The sequence below is a fragment of the Macaca mulatta genome, chromosome 3 (assembly GCF_049350105.2).
Source record: "Macaca mulatta isolate MMU2019108-1 chromosome 3, T2T-MMU8v2.0, whole genome shotgun sequence".
NCBI lineage: Eukaryota > Metazoa > Chordata > Mammalia > Primates > Cercopithecidae > Macaca > Macaca mulatta.
Genome location: NC_133408.1, coordinates 10917195 through 10924156, shown reverse-complemented (window position 1 = coordinate 10924156; position 6962 = coordinate 10917195).

Here is a 6962-nt window from a genome sequence, read left to right as displayed (position 1 = left end):
ACATGGAACTGTGAGTTCTCCATTAAATCTCTTTCCTTTGTAAACTGCCCAGTCTTGGGTATGTCTTTATCAGCAGTATGAAAATGAACTAATACACCAGCCAAGAATGGATTTTTAAATTAATGGAGTTAGGTCTGATTAATATCAATGCATTAATGTATAAAGGTCTACACATTATGCATTACAATCAGGAGTTTTAAATATAATGCCACTAAAATATATGCAATGAATGCAATACATACAATGAGTCATTAGCTTCCAGGTATAAGTAGATGCTCGATAAATATGACTGAATTACTGAATGAATGGCATCCTACAAAGTTTTATATGAAAAATTATATTTTGATGAAATTAAGACGCCATCAATTGTAAGATGTAGTATCACTGATAAAGAAAATAAATTCATTAAATTATGACATGCTATCTAGTATATGTCACACCCTAACTTCAAAAATGTTAAAAAGGCCAGACGTGGTGGCTCACGCTTGTAACACCAGTGCTTTGGGAGGCCAAAGTGGGAAGATCACTTGAAGCCAGGTGTTCAAGACTAGCCTGGGCAACATAGCAAAATCCCATCTGTATGTAAAAATAAAAAATTTACCTGGGCATGGTGGTGCATGCCTGTAGTCCCAGCTACTTGTGAGGCTGAGGTAAGAGGATCACTTGAGCCTAGAAGTTTGATGCTGCAGTGAGTTAGGATCGTGTCACTGCACTCAAGCCTGTCTCAGAAAAAAGTTAAAAACAAGAAAAAATACAATATTTTGAAATTACTGTATTTGCTTTTTCTGCTTAGTCTACGCCAACTGTTATACCATTAGTTTCCACTAGATGCCGCTGTGATCTGATACTTTAGGTTCCGAAAGGCAACCTGAAAGCCAATTTTCTCCAAGGATTTAAAATGGAAATAATTCACCCCCTTTAAAGACAAAAGATATTTTAACCACCTCATACTGTAGGGGGTTGTGGCTCATTCCTTCTCTGTGTTAAGACCTATCCGAAGTATCTTATGAAGTGTAAAATTATTTAAAAAGGAAATTGAAAAGTTTTAATGACTTGATAGAAAACAGTTGCTTCCCTTTTATCCACATCCCCAAATTTCACATTTTGCCTGTAACTCATGACTAGCCTGCAGTGGGTTATAGAGAAGGGACGGTAACACCGATAGGAAGGCTGATGTTGACTTCAATGAAATAATAAAACTTGAAGGAAAGAGTATGACATCTTCTGATCTGAAGACAGCAGATCATGGTACCCTGTACTCACGAGTCACCGCTCCCAGCGACAGGAAAAGCTGGGTGGAAAAGAAAATCTGGGCTGATAGGACTGGGCCCTGAGCTTGAAGCCAAGCCCAGTGTTAACCCTGGGCATTGACCCAGGTCCTCCCTGGCTGAAAATCTGGAAGATTTTCCCTGCTGGGTGAGAATCACTTTTTCAGCAAAACGATACAAGCTTTAGGGCCAAAAGGAAGCCCATGAAGCTTCCAGAGACATGCTTAGAGCAATGCTTCTCAAACTCTTACAATCTCCACTATATGAGAACAGAAATGGAGAATAAGTATCTCAAAACTTATATAACAAATTTAAACAGTTTCACATCTGCTAAATCTAATAAAAAGAAACTGGGATAGTATTTCATATGTCTTCGTTTCATATTTCATTTTTCCAGTAATTCAATTCTTTTAGTATTTTACAAAAGTATTGGTCCATAATAGACTGGAATTTTTTTAAAAATAGCCCTTCAGCCCAGATAGCTTTTGAAGCACTGCAGAGAGCCCACCCCAAGCTGCTGGAGGGGCCAATTTCAGGACGATGAACCCATCACACCCCTGAATAATGTTCTAGTACACAAAATAGGTAAGAAAGGGCTGAAGAACAGGAGCACTTTGATGGTAAAGGACAGGATGACTGGAGAGGTAAAAAGAAATCCAAAGAACAGAACACCTCAGGGAGTCCCAGCCTCTGAACCCACAGTCAGCAGCTCACCAGAACCTACCATTTCTGCAAAGGCTCAGAGATTCCACCATTGCTACTCCCAGCAGCTCCCCTGCCCAATGTATAGACAATCAGCCTAGCATTGACCTTGGGACAAGAGAAACTCAGGTGGTTACAGTGAAAAGAAAATGCAAAACCACTCAGAACTGCCCAAGTCTGACATATTTAGCTTCAGAAGAGAAACACACAGAGAGGTCCATTGTTAACCCCTTCCTGGTTTGATCCACCCAAAGTCAGCCGGCTTGGATGGAGGGGAGGCGTAAGGCACTGTGGACTTCCATTTATGGATAACTGTGAGCTGGCTTTTTTGCTTCTCTGAAAAATGATCTGTTACACTAGCATACTGTCAGTGCCTTTTTTGGATATCCACTTGGTAATATCTATCAAAATGTAAACTGTGAATACTCTTCAACTCAGCTATTTCTCTGCTAGAAATTCATCCCCCAGTTATACTCCTAAAGTAAGCAAAGACACAAATAATACAGGATTCAATACTCTCTGGCTCTTTCTGAGAGAATAAAACAGTATAAAATCTAAATGTCCTTTATAAGAGATTACTTATATTAACTACGGTACATCAATACAGATTAGTATGCACCGTTAAAAGATTAAATGCTTCTGCAGTTACTAATATGCAAAGAGTTCCAAGATACAATGTTAAGTGAAGGAAGCAAGTTGAAGTGCAGTGTGTACAGCACGATCCTATTTGTATAAAAAAGAACAAATGCGGCCAGGTACGGTGGCTCATGCCTGTAATCCCAGCACTTTGGGAGGCCGAGGCCAGTGGATCACCCGAGGTCCGAAGCTCAAGACCAGCCTGGCCAACGTGGCAAAACCCCAACTGTACTAAAAATACAAAAATTAGCTGGGTGTGGTGGTGGACGTCTGTAATCCCAGCTACTTGGGAGGCTGAGGCAGGAGAATCGTTTGAACCCAGGGGGTGGAGGTTGCAGAGAGTCGAGATCGGACCACTTTACTGCAGCCTGGGTGAAGGACCGGGACTTCGTCTCAAAAAAAAAAAAAAAGAAAAAGAAAAAAAGAAAAAAAAGAAAGAACAAATGCATTTCTATCATGCAGAGAGAACTTCTGAGGGCTGCACAAAAAGCTGTTCACAGCGATCACGTCTGGGGGTGGAGCCAAGGGTTAAGGGTCAAGGTTGGGGAGGACTTTCATTTTTTAACTTCATACCCTTGTATGTGGTCTGACTTTTTAAAAAGTAAAATTGATGAATTTAATATGGATCAAGGTATCTATTGCAGAGCATCAAGAGTTACATGAGGCCAGGTGCAGTGGCTCACACCTATAATCCCAGTGTTTTGGGAGGCCAACGCAGGAGGATCCCTTGAGGCCCGGAGTTTGAGACCAGCCTGGGCAACATAAAAGACCCTGTCTCTAAAAAAATAAAAATAAAAAATTACCTGAGCATGGTGGTGTGTGCCTGCAGTTCCAGCTACTCAGGAGGCTGAGGCAGAAGGGCTACATGAGCCCAGGAGCTCGAGGCTGCAGTGAGCTATGATCACACCACTGTACTCCAGGCTAGGCAGCAGAATGAGATGCCCCCTCTTCAAAAAAAGGCGCTACAGGCAATGGCACTAAATATCAGTCAGCCAAAGACATAACCTGACACAAGCAGCTGCACAAAATAGTAGTTGCCCTCAAGCTCCAGGGACGTTGACAAGGAAAAAACACACAACTCCCAGTGTGCTCTCAACCCATGGCTGTGTATATCTTCTAGTGACGAGCCTTGGGGACCCCATAAAACCCAGAGGAACATGTGGCAGAGGAGCCAAGGCTTCCAGGGGTCGTGGCCATCACCAGGTGAGAAAGCCCAGAGGCAACCGCGTGTTTAATTACTATGTGAAAATGGAATGAGAGGGAGGGAAATTGGGTTTGGTTGCTTCAGTAAAAAATGGTTGACCAGGTGTGGTGGCTCACACCTGTAATCCCAGCACTTTGAGAGGCCAAAGTGAGTGGATCACCTAAGGTCAGAAGTTTGAGACCAGCCTGGCCAATGTGGTGGAGTCCCGTGTCTACTACAAATACAAAAATTAGTTGGGTGTGGTGGCACGCACCTGTAATCCCAGCTACTTGGGAGGCTGAGGCGGGAGAATCACTTGAACCTGGGAGGCAGAGGTTGCAGTGAGCTGGGATTGTGCCACTGCACTCCAGCTTGGGTGACAGAGTAAGACCCCATCTCAAAAAAAGAAAAAGTTTTCCTGGCCCTGGTTTGTAAGTAGAGGGAGTGTCTTGTGTCTTGGGAGCCAGTAGCACTGTTAACATTTACAAATGGGACACACACATTTCCTGTTCAATTCCACGCTGCACAATGCTGATTCATTATGATACCATTGGTCTCAGAAATACTTTTCTTAAAAGTTGTATATAATTACCACATATATACACATAAATAAAAATATACACACATATATGTGTACACACACACACGCATATCACACTCTGCACTCTCAGTCAGGGAGAGCTGGGGAAGGAGACTGCCTTTGGAGCCCTTGGCACGTTACACTATATTACAAATGCTCTTTGCCGAAGAGTATTTTCAGTGCTGTCCTGAGTTGAGTGTGTTCTTCAAAATGCATTGTTTACTCCACTGTGGTCTTCCTTTCTGCCACTCATTTCATGTTCTAGGGAACAGTTTTGACTCACAGTTACAGGTAAAAGGTGTTTGAGTGACTGTTCTAGACTTGCCCTAGAGAGACAAAGGAAGAATATTATGCCAAGTGTTGAAAGGCTACTTTTCAGGCAGCTCAAGTTGCCTTCATGGAAATGATGGAGGAAGCAGAGGGTGAAGTTTAAGGACAGGTGGAAATCCTTCAGAAGCCTATCAGGCATCATTAACAGCACTGCAAGGCTGGGAGAGATGACCAAGGGGATTTGAAAAGAGTATTAGGGTAGGAAGCCGGAATTAAGCTTATAAAGACCTATAGAGCACGCAGTCCTTCCATGTCATGGCCTATCTGACAGATGCGTTGGGGGGCCCAGGAGAGCCAGGAGTAGTGGGCAGAGGGCAAGCAAGCACAGAGCCACCCTCTACAGGGACACTGGAGCACTGAGGCCACTGCACTCGGGAAGAAATCACCAAGGTTTCTGTTAGCCAGGGTGGGCCAGCTAAATGTCTGCAACATCACTGAAAACAGTCCTAAGTTGGAGAGACAATGGTCTTTTCCAGAACTCCCCTTGGCAGAAGCAGTGTGGGAGATGGAAGGTTCTGGAGTGAGGAGTTATACCTTGAGGGGCCCGCTTCAGGACATTGTCCTGTGGGTCGGTAGGCGTCCTTAATTGTGGGACTTTTGTTTTGCTGAGAGGAGGCTGCAAGTTTGAGGCAAAAAATAAATCTGGAGGTAAAGAAGCGGCTGAGGTTGCTCCCCCTTGGCCCTTTCTTCCTGCTGGGCCTTTCCTTTATTTATTTAGAGTACTCAGCCTTTCCTCTAGGTAAATACTGAACAAATATTTTCAAAACCACCAGTTTAAACAGTGTCAAATTATTATCCTGTCTCCACCTGGCCCTGGGTATGGCTGTGGTGTGTATTGTGCTGTGTTCTGACTCTCTTTGGTTGAGCAGGAGGCTGCCTTAGCGCTACAGGTGGAGATGGCCACCCACCGGCCGTCAAAGCACTTCTGGTGTCCGCCATATTGGGAGGAGCTCAGACCGGAAACCACAGGCGGGAGAACGCAACTGGGAATGGAAAGTAGGTGTGGCTCTTTGTGTTGCTTTGGGCTAACTTAGGAGAAGGGTAGATGTTTGGAGGTGGTGTTGGCTACAGGGGAGAAGGAGTTGGAATGGGATGAAAATTTTTGGCCCAGAGAAGCGGAGCAGTGATTGTTGGCTGAGGCATTTATTGAAGGACTCCTATGGAGAAGATACATATGGTGGGGGGCAGAGTCCCTGTTGAGAGGGAGTGCTGCCTGTCCCACACAGAAATTCCTTCTCCCTGACAGCCGCAGATGTCTTAGTAGCATTGCTTTTATTTTTATTTCTTTCTTTATTTTTGAGACTGGGTCTCACTCTGTTGCCAGGATGGAGTGCAGTGGCCCGATCTCTGCTCACTGCAACCTCTGCCTCCCGGCTTCAAGTGATTCTTCTGCCTCAGCCTCCCTAGTGGCTGGGACTACAGGCACGCACCACCACACCCAGCTAATTTTTGTATTTTTAGTAGAGACGGTGTTTCACAGTGTTGGCCAAGCTAGTCTCGAACTCCTGACCTCGTAATCTGCCCGCCTCGGCCTCCCAAAGTGCTGGGATTACAGGCATGAGTCACCTGCGCCTGGCCCAGCAGCACTGCTTTTAGACTCACACTTTAGAAACCAAAAATCTGTTTACTGGCCATCTACACAACCTGTCAATTCCTAAACAACCTGAAGGTTTAGGGCCCTGCCTTAGACACATTGTAACCTATTGAGAGGCCCAGCGTTTGCTACAGCAAATGGTGTAAACTCCCATGGCCTAGTTATGTCCAGGGCTCAGTTGGGTTTTTGGCCTCCTTATCTTCAAATGGGGCAGGCACAGCTCTGGGCCAGTCAAGCGCTGAGCTGATCCAAGACATTCTTCAACCAACCAGACTGGAAATACCGGAAAAGCAGTGGCAGCTGCCCTCAGAGGCAGTGTCAGTATTTTCTTTCCTTTTGGCCAGTTTCATTTCGACTAGAAGCCGGAATCGTAATTATAATGCTACATGTTTACAGATTTTAACTAATTGATCCCTTGGAGTCCGCTTTTGGGGGAAAAGCGTTCTACCCACCTCATACATCAGGAAAACAAGAGGCCATATGGTGTGGCTGGGCTGGGTGGTCTCTGGTGTCAGTAGGAGAGTGGAGACTGCGGCTTCAACAGTTCTTGACTTCTTGGCCTGTGTCCAGATCTCTGGGCCTTGCAGCCCCTAGAAAGGTGACACATGAGAAATTGAAGTGGACCAGACCATAAACTCTCAGGAGCAGTTATCTCTAGAGAGGAGGGCA